Below are 21,747 nucleotides of genomic sequence, written 5' to 3'. Positions count from 1 at the left end.
AAAGAGAGAGAAGAAAGTAGTAATAATAACTTTAAAAATAGCACACACTCCCATCTCCCAATGTTCATGTGGGCAGACTGAGAAGCAGATTTGGGTGACAGCTGGTCGCTAGAAAGATGCCCACTCCTGACCAATCCTCCATCCTGCTTTCTGCCGTGCTTGACACTCATTGGGCACCACAGCTGCCACTCGGGTAGGTCACCGAGCTTTTACCCCTTCTTTCTAGCCTATCAGCGGGCGGTTTAGAGGACACTTGCCTTGTACTGGGTGCTGGCAACCCACACTATGCCACTGCTACTAAGTGTCACACAGGTTAGAGGTTGCACCAAGGTCTACCGGTACTGAGAAACGTATCATGATTGATCCCCCACCTCTGGAAATATGGAAAATAGGAACTAGGTAGTTTTCCTATTAGTTGGAGATCAACTTTAGGTTGTAGATAGATTAAAAAAAATGTCTACCCAGACATGCAATTTTATTATGTATATTTGCTTTCAAAATTGTTTGTTTTTTAAATAAAGTCTGTTGATTTTATCGGTATTTTCTTATGACTAGTTAATATTATTTTATTAAACTAACATTGGGTTTTTTGTTCTTGTTGTTAAAAAAGAAACCTAACATAAAAATTTCATTAAATATAAATGCAATAGAAGCCAGATTGGGTAGCTTTATATTGCTGCTGTCCCCACACTCTCTTTAGTGATTAGAAAGTTGACCCCATTTCCGTGTAACAGCCGAAATAGGCACACATGTCTGATTTGGCCCTTAGGAAGCCTTGCAACAAATATATAAACCAATCCTGCATTATTAATCCCATGAAACAAATAATCATTGCAAGATACAGTGTCATACCGAAGGCCACCCATATGAGTCTAGCTGAGATTTTGGTATTTTGCAGTTCATACCTACTTCATTAAATTACATCAACTCTCAAAAAGCACCTCCTTTGTTCTAAACCACATTGATGTAAAATCATTTTGCAGTAGATCTATGGCAAATTGCCAACAATTTTTTAATAATTTTTTTTGCAGAAGTAGATGCTTCTATTAAGCCTGTGCACCATAAATTAATGGCATTGTATCAAATACCCCGTCTCATTGTAAACAGAAAGGCATCGCTACCAACCACCTGTTACCCCATCTGTGGTCCTTAATAGAGTTTTGCCAGGCAACAGTGAATTAAACAAACACTATCAGAATAAGTGTCCAACGAAGCTTGCACAGCTGTGGTTATATATTAAAGATATTTATCAGATACACAGGGGCATATATGCATCTTTCCTCTCCAGAGCGCTTCACAATCGAACAGTTTGGACAATGCACAAGGGTGCCTTTTGTTAATGGATGCAATGAGCTAAATAAAACAACCCAAACAATTCAGGGAGCGACTGTAAATTTCAAAGCCCACTAAAAGTAGAATTACAGAATATTTGAGAACTCTTGTTTAAAGCAATTAGCTGTGTTACCCCTGTATTTCACTGAAATACCACTGTATTTGTATCCTTGTGATATTCCTTAGTAGGTTCAAAAATCCTAAGAATTCTTTCAACGTGGCATGTGGCATTTAGGTTTTCTGTTGTATGCTGGCTGGTTAACTTAAGGGGGGACCCCCTAAAACAAAACTGAGTATGCTCAGTGGCCAAATGAGGGACAGAAAGGGAGGGAGAAAATAGGGGTGGGGAAGAGAAGAGCAATGGAATGAGGAATCCTTGAAAAAGGCTTGGTTGGAATCTGGAACAGGAGCTCTCCACAATGCAACATTTTGTTGCAAGTTCCCTTGCTTAGTACTGTACAGTATCTGTTTCTTAGTAGTACAAGTCACAGCCCATTGTAGACATTATTTAGCTTTGGGCTGTGTTCTTCAACCTTGGTTCCCCAATGTGGGTGGACTACAATTCCAATCATCCACACCAGTTTAGCCAAGGATGATGGGAGTTGTAGTCTACCCACATCTGGGGACTCAAGGATGAAGAACATGGGTTCTGGGGGTGCCTGTGTGCTGTTTTTCCGCAGTGAACTTACAAAAATATTGTATATCAATATACAAACCTGCAGGGGTGTCCTTGTTGAACCCAGGTTACAAAAGGTACTAGAACGTTCAAATAGGTCCAAGTCCAACCATTCAGTGTTACAGACATAATTTAGACTTAACGTGTAAGCACTGAGCAAAAGGAAAGTTAACAAACAAGCAGTAGGCCTACATAAATACAACTCAAAGGGGCTGGGCCCCTCTCCCTAGCTCTGGGCTTCCTAGAAGGGGTTAATGATGAGTTCTGTAATCTGCCATGCCCAGATACTTTAAAGACATTTGCAAAGACCCCAGCGCAATTTCCCTTTCTGCATCCTTTTACAGCAGAGAAACGCTCAGGAATTAATTCCTGTTCGATGAAAACAAGAATTTCAAAATGAAGATGAAGAGGCGATCGATTAATACCTGGCCTCGGACAGGCCACGTGTGCGGAGGACCCCTGCAGGAGGAACTCGGACCGTCTCTGTGGCTGCTTGCAAATGCCAGATAGAGGAGCCACGGGGATTTTAAATGTCAGTCTCGGCTGGGTCCTGCTACATCCCTTACTTGGCAGCAGAGAGGAAGGGGAGGTGGAGGGAGAGAGGCAAGCCTCCGTAACCTTGGCAACGTAGAGAGTGGAACCAACAATCCCCACCCTGCTTAGGATGCTGGAGAGGAATTTGTTTTCCGCTTTGAGAAAAGCCAGCCACGAATTAGGTGGCTGCAGGCAGCTGAGGGCTGGCCTTGCTGCTGGATCGAGCGCCTTTGCCTTTCCCTTCCTGAATGGGAGGGCCTCCGTTTCTCCAAGTGAGCTCCTCCGATGACGTGCCTGGAGTCGGCTGCTAGCTGCAGTGTCACTGCAATGGCTGAGGGGCGGCTGTTGGATGCTCGCAGTGAGCTCATTTTTCCCAGGAGGAAGGCGAGCATCCAGCACATCACCCGGCAACTGCAACCTGCTGGTGAAACCCCTCTAGCTCTTTGCCTCAGTTAGGCTGGCCTGAGTCTCCACTTTCAGGGTGTGTACCTGGTGAGCAGCTTTTCTTTAAAAAACAACAACTGTATGGTCGATTCCATCCCTCTCCCTCCCTCCCTTGCTTTCACCCCCCTCCCTCCACCAAATGCTGGACTAGACTTGACGAATCATGCTTGCATCACATCTGGTCCTAAACCGTTTGGAGAACAGCATATATAACCTGCAGGGAGAGAACGGACTTTTGGATTGCTTGATTTTTGCAGTTTAAAAAAATGCTAAACCTCTTGCAAAATGCAAGGTGAATGGCAACCCCTCCCACTCCCCTCCCCGCGCAAATCTCTCTCCCCCCCCCCATGCTGCTTTAAACCTGCCTGCTAGGAACAACCTACAGGTTTTAGGCTGAAGTGCACGGCAATACACGGAATGGTGCTTCCTTCAGGTAAAGCAGACCAGCAATGTGCCCATCATGATGGAACTTGCCTGTAAGGTCAGTCTCTCTGCATATTTTTGCCTCTTTCTGCACCAGAATGGTATCGGTGTCTTTGCACACACAGTTATATAACTGCCTGCTTGTGCATTCTGGAATTAATCCATTGCCAGGTTCTCGGATTTTTTTTTGCATGCTATGCTAAGCTATGCCATGATTTGTGTGATGTATCAGATGGCTGTAGCCTGGGTAATAAATATAGGTTGGTGGTGTTATTTTTTTTTTTTAATGAAAAAATATTTTTAAATGGAAAAGAAAAGGCCTTGCCAGATCCATGACATTATATTCTATTGCATAATGTAGGGAGCTGCACCCATTTTGATTTGGTTGCTTCAGATACAAATTCTGAGTAGAGCTGTTAGTTACAAGGTCCCACCTGCACTTTTATATATTGAGCATCAGCATTATTATTTGGGGTGGGGGTGGGGAGAGGGAGTCTAGCAAATTGCACTGAGCTCCTGTGTGCTGTGGACACCTCTTCAATTCTCTTCTATAACAATAGAGCCCTCTGGGGTTTAATCTGCAGTTAAAAGGGAATTTCCCATTTTATCACCCCCTGTTTCCCTCGTCGGTGATAAATGTCAGTTTGGCCCATTAAGTGGCTGGACCTTCCAGTTCATAAAAGCTCACTAGCTGCAGTCAGCATACAACAATGCAGATGGAGTTTGAAGTGCAAAGATAGCAGGTGCAATTCCACCCCCCCCACCCCCCAGCAATGCTGGTATGATGGGACTTGGTACAATGGGATTCACATCCATCAGTGGTTCCCTTGGGTGAACTGAACAGTTTCTTTCTGCCTTCCATTCTGATTTGCTGCTGTCGGCCTTACCATCCTGAAGTACGGTGCTGTCAGCAATGTCATCCTTTGCTTGAAATATACCGTGTTTGTAGGGAGTTCTCTCTGTGTTTGTGTAGGGCCGGGGTGGAGGGAGGCAAGGTTTGGAATAGGGAGCTGTCGCTTCAAAGTTTAGTTTCCACTACTTATATGAAATGAACTGCCAGGCACCCCATAAGAAACCAAGGACAACACATATGACAGGAGGAACTGCTCAAGACAAAATGTTAGAAGAGCACTTGAGAAACAGAGCCACTGCAATGTTTAGGGCTGCACTCTGATAACTGCCTACTTGGGAGAAAGCCCCACTAAAGTCCATGGGACTTACATCCAAGTAAACATGGATAGGTTAAAACTTCCCCCATCCCCACAAGAATATTGACCCAGAAGTACAGATGTAAATGGCAAGTGAATAACATTTTAGATGATTTTCTTGGTGGCCTCAATCTGCCAGACAAATTGATGAAAGCTTTCATTGTGGATTACTATATGAAGATAATAATTTTTAATAACAATCTAGGCTTGCCTTTCCCCCCAAGCATTTTATCCCTTCTGTGTATCTAATCACCGGTATACATTTCAGCATTTTATTTCAGTAGATTAACTATACCGTATAAGCAACCTCAGAAAGCTTTGCTACCATCCAGGAGAATTCTCAAGCTCTGTCTTGTTGGTTATACTAATACATAATATTTCATTTCGGCATGGGGGGCCCCCAAACAGATGAGTCTCCAGAATGATCTTTAGATGACACCTGAAAAGACTCAACAGTCTTTTAGCAGTAACAGTATTAATTGAGCACAGCAAACTTCCCATTCCAAAAACAGATTGAATTTTATATTGTGGGGTGGAACCCACCAACTTTTTATTGGCTGATTAGCTTGGTATTTATAATCCACAAGGGTTGTTTCCTCTTGCAAGAAACATTGCAACATATATGGTCCATTACAATAACAGGATATGTAGATTGGTGAGTGATTAACTGTTGCAGCTTAGATTGTGTGTTATCATAAAAGGTACTGGAGCACAACACTCCCATCAATTATATAAAATAGCACCATTTACTGAGGCTCCGTTGTCCAGTACCCCAGATTATCCAAATGAACAGTATGTGCATATCTCAAAGAGAACAACCCTCCCATTTATTTGAATTTCTAAATATCCAAAATATTTTTCTTTTCTTTTCAACTTTCTGAGTATGTTTGGTCAACTCTCATTAAAAACTCACCAGCACATTAGACATTCTTTGCAAAAAAAACCCAACAACATCAAAGTAAATCACCAATTCTTCAATTCTCACAAAAACCATTGCCCAAAGTTCAGATTCTGCATTTGCATCTATAGCTGAGACTTAGGTTATCCATATATCTTATGCCTACATATGTATAAGATATATACATAAGATGAAATAATCTTATGGGCCCTTTACTTTTTTAATGTCTACATCATTGAGGCTCCTTCAGATATTGCTGACAAAATAAATATATTTTGTCAATGTTCATCTTTAAATTGTGAGAAATGACATTTTAAGAAGCTTTGTATACTGATCAGACTTTATGTGACTCATCCCATTGTGTATTTCTGTGTAAATTCCACTCGATGTTCCATATACCTTTTTTGTCTCCTTGGCTTCCTTTTTAAATTTCTCTAGGACTTGTTTAAGTTGTATTCAATGCTGTTGTTTTTCAGGAAGAGCTAAATGAATGGTTCCAAATGAAATTTAAGTATCCTGTGCATATTTACTAGGGAATAAGGTCCATTGAACTCAGTAGGATTTATGTTTGAGTAAATAAAATAAAATAAAATTTAAAAAAGGGACGCGGGTGGCGCTGTGGGTTAAACCACAGAGCCTAGGGCTTGCTGATTAGAAGGTTGGCGCTTCAAATCCCCGCGACGGGGTGAGCTCCCGTTGCTTGGTCCCAGCTCCTGCCAACCTAGCAGTTGGAAAGCACATCAAAAGTGCAAGTAGATAAATAGGTACCACTCCGGCGGGAAGGTAAACGGTGTTTCTGTGTGCTGCTCTGGTTCGCCAGAAGTGGCTTTGTCATGCTGGCCACATGACCTGGAAGCTGTATGCCAGCTCCCTCGGCCAGTAACGCAAGATGAGCACCACAACCCCAGAGTCGGACACGACTGGACCTAATGGTCAGGGGTCCCTTTACCTAAATATGCTTAGCATCAGGCTATTACAGTGAAATTCTTTAGTATTTAGCTCAGTGGGCCTTACTTCCCAAGTAAGTGTGCGTAGGATTACAGTAGAGCTGCCATACACCTGGAATTTCCCAGACATAGCCAGGTTGCATCTGTCGAAAATGGCATCCAGGTGGAATTTTCAGAAAGCGGCTATAATGTCTGGGGAAACCCAGCATATGACACAAGTGGTTTTTTTTTGGGGGGGGGGGTAATTTCCCTTTTTAAAAAAGTTAAAAACTTCAATTTTCATGTCCAGATTTTCACTTTTTGAAATATAACAAGCCTAGATTACAGCATTAGGGTAGGGTCCGCCCCCCCCCCGCTGTAATAATATGATGTGTGGATGAGGCCATACATACATTCTTCCCATCTAAGCCTACTTTGGCCAATAACACAGCCAGCTCAAAAAAGCAGGGAACTGTGCTCTCAGCAGATCAGCTGAGATGGACAGAAGTGCTTTGTCTAATACCTGGCCATAGCTCAGAGGCAGATTACCTGTTTTCCATAGGAAAGCTCCCAGGTTCCATCACTGGCCTCTTCATGTAGGGCTGGGGGTGATCCCCATCTGAAAACTTGGGAAGCCATTGCAAGCCCTGTGGACAATACTGAAGTAGATGGATCAGTGTCCTGACTGAAGGAGCTCAATGGTCTGACTTTGTATAAAGCCACTTTCTGGGTTCCCCGGTGCTTAGCCCATTCTGTTGCAGCACAGGGCTGAGTTGTGTTCATGAGCTGGCTTGGTGTACCTGGAAGTCAAACCAATGGATCCAAAAGGAATTATTTCCAATTAGTGGGTTTTTCATTTGGTTAGGTACTTAATCTGAGAGCGAGCATATAATGACTATGACCTTTGGTGCAGATAGGAAAGCTTAAGATATTAAATGGGCTTCCAAGCACACCTTCTTTAGATGCGAAGAGCTGTAGCTGAGTGGCAGAGCAACTCGCGTGGTGTGCAGAAGGTCCCAGGTTCAATCCCTAGGTCGTGTCTGAAACCCTGGAGAGCTATTGCCAGCCAGTGTAGACAATACTGAGCTACATCCACCAGTGGTATGATTCAATATAAGACAGATTCCCAGGTTCCTATGTGATGTGTATTAGTTTACTTACTTAAAAAATATGCTAAGCCAGATCTGTTACATTCAGGGACCTTTTGCTGATTCTGCCCTGCGTCTTCTGCTCCAAGGTCCTACTCTGATGACACCACTGACTAGTGCTGTTGCAGCTGAGCTAAACTGGAACTATTTGTGCATGGAGCCTGCCTATCCTGCCCATTTTACCCAAGAGAAGTGTATTTTTCCTTCTCCCTTATTTTTGTTTCAGGTAGGGCCTGCAGAGCTTTGTTCAGGCTACAGTGGCTTCCAAGGACAACAAATGCCATTAGAGCAGAGTGGTTCATATGTCTGGGCCATTATGGAAGTCCTCTTCTGTGTAACGCTGCTACAAAACCAAAAGATCAATATGAAGAGGCTAAATATGGTTATATGCAAAAACCTATATAATTTGGTTCTTGTAAAAGCAGACAGTTTACTACCCTGTTCATTTATTTATTTTTATCACTTCTAAAATAGTCTCAACCTTTTCTTTTTTTAAAATGAACTCATTAAATAAGCAATTCACTAGCCTACAACTTTTATTAATATGCAAAGTATGTCATGCTTTTTCATTAGCACAGAACTTTATGAGATGCTGAGAGCACATTAAAATAATCTCATTTCTTGTTTTGTTACGATTATCTAGGGTTTATTGATCTTGTAGTTGTAGAGCAGGGGCGACCAACTTCCAAGAGACTGTGATCTACTCACAGAGTTAAAAACTGGCAGTGATCTACCCCTTTTGGGGGGGTTAAGGTCAAAGTCATTGAGCATTTCTTAGGAAGGCCCATTTTTTAGCTTCTTTGGAGGGAGCCACTGAACTAGCAGTGATCTACCACAGACGTCCAGTGATCTACCGGTAGATCACGATCTACCTGTTGGACATGCCTGTTGTAGACAGTTATAGCCAACAGTGGTGCGCAACATCACTTTGAAGGACATTTATTTGCCAACATGCATGGGATTGTGTTGCTAGTTGTACATAGATCCTATTGAAGTTAATGGCCACCTATGTCATAGCAAATTTGTCCCATTGACCATGGCACCTACTATAAGCCCAATTAACTTCACCCAACCCATGGTTCACACTCATCCTTTCAGAAGTGGGTTGAAATGGGCAGCACTGAGGTCACAACTGTAGCCTGCTGAAAGTAAGGAAGAGACAGATCACATTGCCACATTCAAATCTTCCTCAGCACCATTCTGTTTAGCTCTGGGTATAAGCAACAGCAACAAGCTCAAGGCCTATTGGCCATCTTTCTAAGTTGTTAAATGCGGGTTTCAGCAAACTTTGACGCAATTTTTCAGATTATTAATTACCGGTTACAGTGGATTGAAATCAACGGGACTGCTTGGGTGGCAAGCCTATCCCCACTTACCTGGGACTAAGCCCCACTGAATTCAATAGGACCTATTTCTGAATAGTTCCTACTGCCTGCCTTGACTTCACTTGAGTGCCACTGATTTCACTTGGTTCAGCTTATTTAGTCTGGATCCAACCCGATGCCATAATTTACCAATTTTTGAATTATAAATAAAGCTCTGCTTCTGCAGTGCAATCTAAGAAAACAAAAGTGCACTGCACCAATTTCTGTTCCGTGGTCTTAGTTCATGTCTACAGAATGTACGCTGGAGCCTGGTTTGAACCCAGTCCATTGGCTGCGGCTTACACAGCACTACTGCTGATGGATTGCACTCATACACCATAACCCAGTACCGTTTTGCATGTTTAAACTTAATTGATTTCACATAGGGTTTAGGTGGATAGCACTGCACTGATCTGCAACCCTAATGCCTTTTTAGTCTTTTGATGTGCATTCAGGATTTCTATGGCTGCCTAATTTAATTCTGAGCATTCCTTAAAAAAAGAAGATATTTTCAAATCCAACCCTCAAATTTCCAAATTGGGTTCTACCTTGAGTAAGAGCACGTGTTGCGGTCGGGGCCTGGCAAGACACTTAATTGTCCTGTGGGGAGGGGCTGGATGCTGGCCTTAGCTGCGATAGGGTCAGGGGGTGTTGCTGGGCAAAGCTAGATGTAGCAATTTGTGATGGACAGGCCAGCGTCCTTTATAATCCTCTGCACGCAGGGTGATCTCTCTCTTGGCTGCGAGCTTCGGATCACCCCCCCCTCTTTTCATAGGCCTCTGCTTTTGACCTTGCAACTGCCTGTCATGGGGTCATCTGCTTTTGGGGCAGAGGCCCAGTAGCAATTTTTCCATCTGGCTGATTGGCTGTTGCCATTTGGTTTTCGCCTACTGCAGTAGCAACTTGTCACAACTTGTAAGGTTGGCAGTTAGGCATTGGTTATGGTTTGGATTGCTAGAAGGGTGATGCCCACCTCCAGAATCATGCTGATGATGGTACAGGGAATTCCGTTAAAGGAATCCGGCGGCTCTTATGCTTTGTCTGAACCCCCGGTAGGGGATAGGGCCGTAGCCAGAGCCCCCCCGGAACGCTGGGGAGAGGGAGGTTTTGCCCCCAGCCTCCTTAACTCTCCCCAGCTGGCATCCTCCCGGCGCTGACTGGAGGTCAGCAGCTGTCCCAGTTGGACAGATAGTCTGAACCAATGCCTACACAACCACTCACCGGATTTGTATTTAAATAAAGTTGTGGCCTAAATTATTGCCAAAAGCCCAAACAAAAATTATTGTCTCAGTGTCTAATTCTTGGGGGGTGGCTTGAGGACCTCGACGCGCAAAGACTCCTTTGAAATGGAAACATAGTTTGGACCAATTTCTGAACATCTCATCACATTCAAACATCCACGTTTCTTCCACCCTGAAATGCAAAGCACTCTTAAGGGATAACTAAAAGTGTTGGAAACAACTGAGAAATGGACATAAATCCCAAGTGAGTCCAGCCACTGAGTACTCTGAATGAGTTTTCGCCTGACAAGCTGAGTGCAAATGGCTCCCCCAGGGATCAAATATAACATTGAGCATGGAGGCCTTTGTTTTTTATCCATTTGCAGCTGCCATCGTGAAATCACCTTACACTGCACGTACACAGCCTCCGTGCAACACTGACTCAGAGCATTTCCTCTTTGATTACTGTTTCAATAAGGTTCAGTTCATATATTATCCTTGCACGTGGCTGCCTCCTGGAAACCAAATTGCATAGACGCCCAAGATGAAATGTTGAGCAGGCTTGGTGAGCTTTCCACAGGTAACTAATCGGACACTGTAGTAAAGAGGATTCTGGACTAGACATTCCTCTAGTCTGATCCAGCAGGGCTGTTCTGAAACAGTTGGCATAATGGGGCAGCCCCCTGGATCAGACGTCCTGACATTGTGTCACTGCTGATTACATGGACCAGGTGGGGGCAGAGAATCAGCAAGGTCAGGACTTATACACCAGTGAATAATAATAATAATAATAATAATAATAATAATAATAATAATAATAATAATAATAATAATATCCTACCCATCTGGCTGGATTGCGGCAGCTTCCGACCCACACAAAAGCATGATAAAACATCAAACATTAATAATAACCATCTGATCCAATACAAAAAGTCACAATAATTTAAAAATAGACAAACAAAGCAACACTCAACAATCCACCAAAATGCAATAGTAAACTAGGGTTGCCATATTTCAATAAGTCATTAAGTTGTTGAGCTTTTGGACTTGCCTAAGATCCAGGACAGGGCGCCACCCCCCGGACGTCACTTCCGCCTTTGAAATCCCGGTAATGTCTGGATGTATGTCAGCTCTATAGTGAACAACAAAATTAAACACCAGCAAATAATAATCAAACAGTCCACACCCATTAATTACAATAAAGAATTACTAAACTATAATCAGTTAAAAAAGGCATATTAAACTATAATCAGTAAATATAATGGGAAGTCACAATGCATAAAATACCACAAAGAATACAAAGCCATTGTAAAAGGATCAAATTGAGAAACAAGGGCATACAACCATATATATATATATATATCACTGGACTCCTCTTCTTTCTTTCACGCAGCAGTGACCTTGCCACACTTCAGGGTGTGGGGCAGTGATGCCTCTGTTGGGAGTGCAGAGCTGTGGCACCAGCCCCTTCTTCTTATGTACTTATGTCTGTGCAAAGGGGTGCCCAAGTGATTTGTGCTGATAGTAACCGTGCCAGGGAAACCATGCCAGTAATGTGTAGTTTCCTGGTGATTAGCGACCCGAATCAAAATGGTAGCCTTCAGTGCTAATATTCATTCAGCTTTCCGGTCACAACTACTGCACAACCTGATAATATAGAAAGTGGCCCTATGAACTGTGACCCATGTGACTATCTGCACTTGGCAAAGAAAACTCAAAACTTTCAGAGAGCAATTGATTTCTGGTCCACTGTATCTGATACTGCAAACCTTCAGAGTTTCGACGACATGATTGTTTCCATTCAGATATTCTGAGAGTGATGATTCAAACTCCCTGGAGAGTGATCAGTGGAATTCTTAAATCAACACTATTTTGCCAGTGAATTATAGGCTCATATAGTTCTATAAACCTGTCTCAGGATTCTTGTTTGATGTACACCTGAACCTGCTGTGCAAAAAGGGATAGGATTAGAAGACTTCCAGCAAAGAGCTCCAATTCCCAGAGTGGTTTAAACAACCAATTCCTCTTCCTAGGGAGCTCTGGGAATTGTAGCTCTAAGTCCTGGTACCCTTAACAAACTTACAGCTTCTGGAATTCTTTGGGGGAAACCATGGCTGTTTGATGTGGCATCCTAGTGCTTTAAATGTATGGTGTGAATGGGGCCATTATTGCTGTCCGGAGGAGCTATGGTACAACAAAAGGAGGTCAAAAAGAAACCAGAAGATTTGTGGTACAAAACTTAATTGGATTTCAGCAAAACATTACAGGGCTTGCATTGATTAGAAATGAAGCAGTGTGACCGCTTCAAAACGTTTGCAGGTGCAATGAACTACTGAAAGCAAGATTGCATATGACTGCTCCAATAGATTCATGTGCACAAATCATCATGAATGCTCAATTAAAAAAGGATGTCTGGAGGAGCCCAGTGGTAATTAACCCACATAAATACAGTTTGTACTGCTTAGTAAATTAAGCTAATTTAGTGAAAGTGTTTTACAAAGGTATCTTTATAGCTAGGTACAGCTAGTGAGTCTTCCAGGATTTTCATCCGCTGGTCAAGTGAAGAAGGGGTTTTAGGGATGGGGGAAGTATTTTTGACTCGTGGTGTGTCTAAGTATCCATTGCTATAGTTGTAGCTAGCAGCACTATACCTTAAACCAATCGTTTCAAATTTCCTACTCACAGGCCCACTTGACGCAGCTGAAAATTACTGAGGCCCAGCAGTCACAAAAATGGTGGTAGATGGAGATCAAGTTTGACAAAATCAGCTGACAATTACACACATAATTTTCAACTGAAATCTAATCCATCTGTTGAAGCTATTTCATATTTCAACCGCAGCATTTTCCTCATGGCTATAAGTTCCACTGCTCAGGTTTCCCTGAGCTAAATAAAGAAATGTTTTGACAGTCTCCCCATTTTAAGCAGAATTTGCTGATGCAGAAGCTTTAAGTGGAGAAGACTTTTTCTTCTCTAGTCTTCCTTCCTTCCGCCATGTACCCCTCAAGAGCAATTTTAGCCCTCCCCTGTACAGTCATTTCCCATTCGCGTTTCACACTCAACTTGAATCTTATGCATACCCTCACCTCATTTTCACTTCCTGGTCCTTTTACATTCACTTTCCTCTCATTTTAGCACCTTTCTTTTCTTAGCCCCTTCTTTTCTATTCCCACCTTGTTAGCTATAAACATTAACATTTTCTCTCACTTTTTCATCTCCTTCAACACCTCCTCTGGTCCTTTTCCCCCAGAGGAGGAAGACTTTCCTTCCTCTCCCTTTCCTCTTGAACATCTGTCACCTGGCCACTTTCATTCAGCGTGCAAAGAGTTGCTGGTGCTAGCATTGGTCTGACCAAAAGGTTATGGACATATGTAGGCATCAGGGCAGACAGGTGAAGAGGCACCCCACCCCACCTGAAAGTGCCCAGGTGAGTCCTGGCCCACTGCTTGAGAAATACTGCCTTACGCCCTTCCTCATCCCCAGCAGGAGCAACCAACCAACCATATCTAGAAGAAAAGAGCTCATCACTTTTTGGATAAGTTTGCTCTCAAGAAACTTTCCACAGGTTCATGGGCTCTTTCAGGCCCTCTTTCTTATAATGACCTTGGATGTTATCAGCTAATTGGAGCCATTCTATGATAACTTACTGTTCCCAGACAGAATCTTGTTATTTGTTGGCAATTAACTACAACACCTGGAGGGGAAAGCTGCCCTCTCTCTGGGAATGAATTTCAGTCGTGAAATAACTCTTTTTAATCATCTACTGACAGTGGCTTGGGTTGCTACAAGACAGCTGACAATGGATGGCTATGGGGATGCCATGCATAGCAGCTTCCATTCTACACTCCTTGTGTGGGATGCAAACACGTATGAGGTCCGGACACTGCCTGCATCCTTTATGGGACACCAGGGATGTTTGCTCATATACTACTGTATGCTCAAGAACATGTGCTAGGGATGTTTGCTGGGTTTGGGCTCCCTACAAAACACATTTGAAAAGATTGTGAAACTGCCCTTTGTACTTTTTTGTGTTCATGATGGCAGACACCATGCACCGGCTTGAAGTTATAATAAGAGAGGGTTAAAAAAGGTAAAGGTAAAGGACCCCTGACAATTAAGTCCAGTTGCAGACGACTCTGGGGTTGCGGCACTCATCTTGCTTTACTGGCTGAGGGACCTGGCGTTTGTCCACAGACAGTTTTTCCGGGTCATGTGGCCAGCATGACTAAGCTGCTTCTGGCGCAACAGAACACCAAAACCAGAGCAGCGCATGGAAACGCCGTTTACCTTCCCACCAGAGTGGTACCTATTTATCTACTTCCACTTTTTGCTTTCGAACTGCTAGGTTGGCAGGAGCTGGAACCGAGCATCGGGAGCTCACCCCATCATGGGGATTCGAACCGCCGACCTTCTGATCGGCAAGCCCAAGAGGCTCAGTGGTTTAGACCACAGCGCCACCCATGTCCCTCTAAGAGGGGGTTACTGGGAGCTTAAAAGGGTCAGAGCTGTGTTGTACTGAATGGTGTGGCTTGAGCCAGTGTCAGACTTACGTATAAGCTAAACAAGGTATAGCTTAGGGCCCCATTCTATTGGGGGCCCCAAAAAAATTTAAAGGAAAAAACCTGGATGTACATTTCCAAAATATAAGATAAAAAACAAATAAAATAAAACCTACATACAGCAATTGTGTTTTGTGTTGTGTAGGCTCCTATTTGTTATGTCCACATGGCTTTAGATACCTTTTAGGTTCATAAATTACAATATAGCATATCTTCAACACAAAAAACAGTGACAATTTGTTGTTGACAAAGGACAGTTGGACATAAAAAGGGCCCCATTACCCTCAGTAGCTTAGGGCTCATCAAACCTAAATCCGGCCCTGGCTTGAGCTCAAGTTTGTTTTTTCCTGGCTGGAATATGTATTTTAACTCTGATTGTGACTCTTTTGATTGCCTGGATGGAGGATAGAAAGGGTGTGTGCATACAGAAAGTACTGTACAAAGATAGCATTTGTATTTCTTGTTCTGCCCACTCTTGTCTCTGGCCCTGCGCATCACTGGTATGTGGTCCCTGCAGTCTTGCCCAGGTGGAATATGGACCTCAGTCGGAAAAACATTCCCCACTTAACACTTTGGGCACCCCAGGGAATTAGCTGATATTCTCTGGGTAAAGGTATTGTTTGTGCTTGGACAAGCAGTTGGGGACTTGCCATATCCTTGCACAGGTGAGTATAGAACTTCAGCCTTAATTGCTACTTTTTATATAAAATAAAATATGTCCTGTTATTAGCAGCCAAAGTTCTAGGTATGGTGCAGACCAGTTTTTGAAAAAAATAATGTCACAATGTTTATTGCTGTTATTAGATAGTTATAGAACTGTACCCGTGGGACTCTTTTGCCAAGCACAGTGTTCCTTATCTCAGGTTTTCCTGGTGCAATCTTGTGTGTTGTGCAATTTAAACTGCTGCATGTACAGAGCTGAACAGTTGCCATCCAGCCCATTCTATAAAATATATGCAAAGGCATCCTCATTGAAAAGCACATTGCCGCACGCAGGAGCAGGATACTTCCGCATGCGTGGTTATGTTTCCTAGCAACTGCAGCCATTCAGATGGGGAAGGCTTTAAATATTCAATGATGTTATTTTTCCTGCCACCGCAAAGGGAAAATTTGTCTCTATTTGTTTTGCGAGCTTTTGTTCCCAGTCTCAGATTTAAAGAAAAGAATGCAATTCTTAAATTGTACTAGGTGGGGTGGGGAGGGGAGGGGTGGGAAGAATGAATAAATTGAATATAGCCATGAAATGGATTGAAAACAGAACTGCCAATATTGCAGGGTTGCCATATTCTGAAGAGCAAAAACACCTTCCTCGCCTGCCTGCTTGCCCCCTCCTTCCCTCTCACCTCTTATCCTTTGCTGTCTTCAGCCTTCTGCACAGGAGATGCTCCCCAGCCCTGGGAATGTCATGCCAGGCCTGGCAACCACCCAAAATGGCAGGAGGTCTTGCTCGGTTCCATGAAGGCCACACCAGGCCTGCCGGCCACTGGGAGCAACGCAGGGCCTAGCGCAGCCCCCGGAAGGCCACCTGATGCGGCATTTTGTGTTCTGGGGCACCAGATTCCACCAGTAACTGTCCTTGGTACTGAGCTAAATGAATCAATTTGCTTAACTTGGTATAAGGAAGCTTCCTGTGCTCCTTTAAAAATAGTAGTCCTGCCTGCTCAGATAACAGTAATGCATCATAATAATAATAATAATAATAATAATAATAATAATAATTTATTTATTTATACCCCACCTATCTGGTTGGGTTTCCTCAGCCACTCTGGGTGGTTTCCAACAAAAGAGTAAAAATACATTAAAACATCAATCATTAAATACTTCCCTAAACAGGGCTGCCTTCAGATGTCTTCTAAAAGTCAGATAGTTGTTTATTTCCTTGACATTTGATGGGAGGGCGTTCCACAGGGCGGGCGCCACTTCCAAGAAGGCCCTCTGCCTGGTTCCCTGTAACCTCACTTCTCTCAGGGAGTGAACTGCCAGAAGGCCTTCAGAGCTGGACCTCAGTGTCCGGGCAGAACAATGAGTATAGAGACTCTCTTTAGGTATACTGAAGGAGAAAAGCACACACATACATGCCGTTCTCATGCAACCAGAAGCACCAGAAAACTGCATCTGTCCTCCACAACAGGATGTAGATGGCTGTGCTTCAGCATCACTGAAGTCTTATCATGTTCAGAAGCCTCTGGCTAGTAGCTGTTCTGTTTGTACTGTTCCATATATAGTCAAAGGACTCTCTTCCCTGCCCTGGGCCTGCCTTTCATGCCCTGCAGCATACACCTTTCATCTCTGCTCGTCCTCGCCGACATGGGTCATTGTAAAGATGAACTGCTGATTTTGAGAAATGCTAATGCTTTGCAGTGGGAGAGACAGGCAGCCTCGGGGAAAGAGGAGATGTGAAGAAATCTTTAAATCAGATTGCACATGCAAGAGAGCTGCAGGTGTCTTATTCCCCCTGCCTCTGAGTTTAATTGAAGTTTACATTTGTGGTGCTGTTACTACCTTACTATTAAAGACATTCAAAATGGCAGTAACCCACAGAGGGATAGCCATGCGTATGAGTTGCAAGAAGAATGGGCAAGAATCTTATGGCATATTAAGACAACCACCAATTTAATCATGGCTTCAGCTGTAACAAACCTGCAAGATTTTCAAACGTTGCTAAAATTAGATTTCTACAGAGCCACATTTGACAACTTTTATGCGATCATAAAATGAGGGCTATGGCTTGATTAGTTGATGGTATAACAATGGCTTGCTTTTGTATTAGGAAGGGTCATAGCTCAGTGGCAGAAGACATGTTTTACCTGCAAAAGGTCTCAAGTTCAATTCCTGACATCTCTGGGTAGGGCTGGGAATATGTCCTCTCTGAAATTCCAGAGTACCTCCGCCCGTCAGTGTAGACAGTATAGTACTGAGCTACATGAAAAAGTGGTCTGCCTCAGTATTAGAGCAACTTCCTGTTTGTAGAATTCAAAAAGAAAGAAAGAAAGAAAGAGGGATGCACCTGAATGTTCAATCAATAAATAATTAACTTTGGTAGTGTGACACTGGAATGTAGCATTTTATATGCAGTACTGCACAGAATACAAAAGGGTCAAATGAGTTTCTCAAGTGGAAGGAGGGCATCATAACAGGACTATAAGCAGTTATGGTTTTGGCCAAGTTCATGCATTGCCATAGTAATGTGGGAGCTTCTCCCTGCAGTCTGTACTCATACTACTCCAGTTATGTCTGTGTCACTGGTCTTCAGCTGGTGATCAAAGGTAGAGCACTACCACCATGCAAATATATGGCAAAGGGTTAAGAAATGGGTCCCCAAATACATGTTTGGATTAAAAGTTGGTCCTGAATCTGAAAAGGTTGAAGATACCTGGTTTAGGTGGAAAGTATCTAATGGAGAAGTGGCAAGGGATGGGTGGTGTTGTTTATTTCAAGTGTGATGTTTGTGTGTTAAAGTGACAAAGGAGTTAAAGTGACCTCAGTTTCATTTTGGGGGCCTGATGGGCTTGCTTTTAACACCATTTATGTTGAATTGTGTTGAAACAGGTTGTGTTTTGGGCTGAATTATTAGTTACATGTATGTAGTCCAGGCTGAGTAAGCAAGAAGAGAAACTCTTCGTTTCATTCCTGAGTTTTAATCCTTGTCAAGAAGTTACAGAGTAATTGTAAATAGTCTCAGGGCAGCTAGGATTTGAAGGACATGCTAGACACAAGTCTGCTTTTCCACCTACAGGGAAAAAAATGTTCCTTCTGTCACTTCTCTTTGCATTTTAATAGTGCTACAGAGGATGACAGCCTTATGCTGCCCTTACCAAAAGTTTTCATCTTTCTGTTCTGATACTTGCAAAGGGCCATAACCAGTGCTGCCGTTTTGCTTGCACAACAGACTTCCACTTGCACAACAGAGCTTCCTTCTCCTCTCCTTTTCATTGCAGCCCCCTGGGCACCCTCAAAATCTGCTGCAGATGGGAGGACCTTCTGGAGCAGAATTTGAGGAGATGCTGGCAGAGGAGAGGAAGTCCCCTTGTGTGAAAAATTGCCTTGATTTCACACTTCTCCAGAATTTGCTGCTCTCTGCTCAAAAACACATCCACATGTGTTTGATAATGTGTGTTTTTTAAAAAATAAAAAGTAAAAAATAAAAATAATTCGAGATGAACACTGAGATGATATGCATATTTAAATTCATATCTTGTGGCAAGAAGTGTTAAAATAGCATATTATGATGACTTCTAGTTTTATTCTCTGTGCAGTTTATTTTTATGTACACTGCTTAGAAATGCTAATGATTCAGTGGTATGCAAATGTCTTAGGTAAGAATTTTTGTGCAGATTCCCCCCCCCCAATTGCATAGTGCGGAAGCAGGATAGAACTGACTTACAAAGGAACAAATGTGAAACAGAGTGATTTGTCCATCCGTACTTAAAATTAACTCCAGTTTCTGAGTTTCAGACAATGTAAGATCATAAGCTGTGGTTAAGCTAAAACACAAGCGAAAGCTTCCAAACATCTCCTTGTGGCTTCGCCATAGGAGGAGCAGGGATCATATAAGCCTTGCGGCACCTCATCCTTGCTATGATAAATGATGATTTAGATGGTGGAATGGACCACCATCTCTCTCTGGTTAATTTTGGCCAGTTAGCAAATTAGCACAGATTCTTTATATTCCCCCTTTCCCCCTGAACTGGCTCTTCCTTTCCTTTATATCCAGTTCCACAGTATGTTAGGCTGATATATTATTCCCTCAATTGGTCTTTATTTTGAGCTGTCTTTACCTGCTATTTGCTGAATAAATACCACCCTCCCCAGTTTTCATACAGTAACATAGATGGGGGAAGAGACTAGCAAGGCTGTCTCAGACAGACGGTTTAGCAATGGATAGTGGCAGCAAAGCTTCCCTGTACTGTGCTAACATGTTGGTAAGTTCCATCTGAAATAATAAATGCAGACCTCTTTGCTGAGTCATAGACTCTTCAGAGCTGAACGGCTGTAGCTGGAGTTTAGGAAGCCAAGAAACGGTTGTTTTTCTTAAGTAGAAGCAAAGGCAAGGAAGGTACATTCTGAACTAATTGTGATGGTAATAGCCGAGTGTTTTCAGAATTAGACTGTCTTTAAAACTGGTGTCAGATAATAATCCAGTCTGTCTGATCTCACATTACTGTTGGCACTTGATAGATATTGAAATGCATTGTTTTAATTTTAAAGGAAAGCTTTATTTTCCTGGTGTCTTGAACCCTAATATTTCCCACTTGGAAGAAGGCAGATGATAGCCCCAAAAGAGGAATATTTCAGATGTTTTGCCACTACTATGCTTGCAGTGCAATACTCTGCATGATTGCTTGAAAGCAAGTCCTACTGTGTTCAATGAGGCTTACTCTTATGTTAGTGTGTATAAGATTGAAGCATTACTTAATGTGCACTAAATGCTCTTGCCATCTCAGAATGAACATGTCCATCTCTGGGTGTTTTAGGCTGTTTACCTGAGAGTAATCCCTACTGAAGTCAATAGATCTTACTTCTGAGCAGACATAGATAGGATTACATTGTGAGCCTATACACACTTATCTGGGAGTATTCATTGAGGCTTATTTGTGAATATATATTCATAGAATTCTGCCGTTGGTGCATTTACCATCCAAATGAACGGCTGTGTTCAGAACTGTTGGGGTGTCTATTAATAGGAACATCTGCCTACAAAGCAAATGTATAGGATGTGTAATTTAGGAGAGAAGATGCATTGCTAATCTTGCTTAAATAATTCTCCTGAGATGTGGGGCGAGCTCTCAACCATCACCCTTGGTTCTAATCCACTTGTCAGTTGAGGAGGTGTGGCTAAAGTTAGTTCATATGAGCTGGTTGGCTCTTCATTGATTTCAAATATTTCTATACTGCCTCCTTTTTATGAATCACAAAGGTGGTGTACAAAGAATGAAATGTGTTAATGTAGTAAAATTGCAGCCAAAAAGCCAAGGCAGGAATAAAATCAATGGATACAATGAGCTAATATTAATAATCAGCAAAGTCCTGAGATAATGTATTCATTCTTAGCAAGTATCAAAATAATAACTTCGGTCTCAGTGCTTTGCAGTGCCCCAATCTTACCATTATTTTATTAACCTTAATGCTGGCCTTCCAAAAGAATCCTCCTGAAACCTAGGGCATTCATGGGCTGTCATAGCCAATACCATCTGTGTACAGGATGCAATGACTTGCTTTGCCTAGTCTTCGTCCCCCCCCCCCAACCTGATACTGCAATACATGACTGCAGTCTTTGACTGGGCTTGCTTGAAGGGATTCCTTGGAGACAGTAACATGTTTTTATTAGGGGACATGGTGGTGCGTAATTTGATCTCTGCTACAATGGAGATTCCAGAAGGGTCCTTTCTTAGTAACCTCTATAGTTACTCTATAGCACATTAGGAGCTTGGAGTGAGGTAATGAGATAGTTTGGCGTGGGCTGTTATTGACATTGTTGACAGCCATATCTGGTTTTTGTTAGACCTGGAGCATGTTGCTTCCTGATTTCCTAATGCATTACTTCCAACTTAGTTAGGAATCCATGTACAATCAAGTCATCTGGCTAATGGATAATAATAGATGAGATTGAAGCAGTGTTGGTTGTTTGATTAATATTGCAACACTGATTAGTGAAATCTTGGAACTGCAAAGATCTGGCATTTCTTCTTCCTCGCCTATTCTGTGCTTGTTGAATGCTGAGCTCTTTGACGTGAATTTTGTTGCAATTGCTCATGCATTTTTGGTCTCAAGTATAGATAGCCTCAGCAACTTTTGACAGCAACAAGGAAGGGTTTGTTTACCCTTTGAATGAAGGACAATAAATCAGCAAATTGCAAATTGCTCTGGGATTCGTTTGATCTCAAGTGCATTTTTACAGTTAAATGGATGGCTTGCATGTGCATTCACAGCTGATCTTTTGAATAAGGAACTTAAATAAGTTATGGCCACTGGTATAAAGGCACATTGTGTGACCAACACACTCTTTATAGAAGAG

The 21,747-nt window shown here is 42.6% G+C and overlaps 1 protein-coding gene across 15 annotated transcripts in view; it reads left to right on the top strand.

The window, feature by feature from the left end:
• The first annotated feature begins 3,334 nt into the window (after nt 1–3,334).
• The window catches only part of JAKMIP3 (Janus kinase and microtubule interacting protein 3), an 86,962-nt gene continuing 68,549 nt past the window's right edge, over nt 3,335–21,747 (top strand). For all 15 annotated transcript variants that reach the window (XM_033149366.1, XM_033149365.1, XM_033149369.1 and 12 more), the window contains exon 1: nt 3,335–3,467. The gene's annotated coding sequence lies outside the window, so the exon portion shown is untranslated. The remainder of the gene's footprint in view (nt 3,468–21,747) is intronic.

The sequence above is a fragment of the Lacerta agilis genome, chromosome 5, assembly GCF_009819535.1.
Source record: "Lacerta agilis isolate rLacAgi1 chromosome 5, rLacAgi1.pri, whole genome shotgun sequence".
NCBI classification, from domain to species: Eukaryota; Metazoa; Chordata; class Lepidosauria; order Squamata; family Lacertidae; genus Lacerta; species Lacerta agilis.
This window is presented reverse-complemented; position numbering and strand designations above follow the sequence as displayed.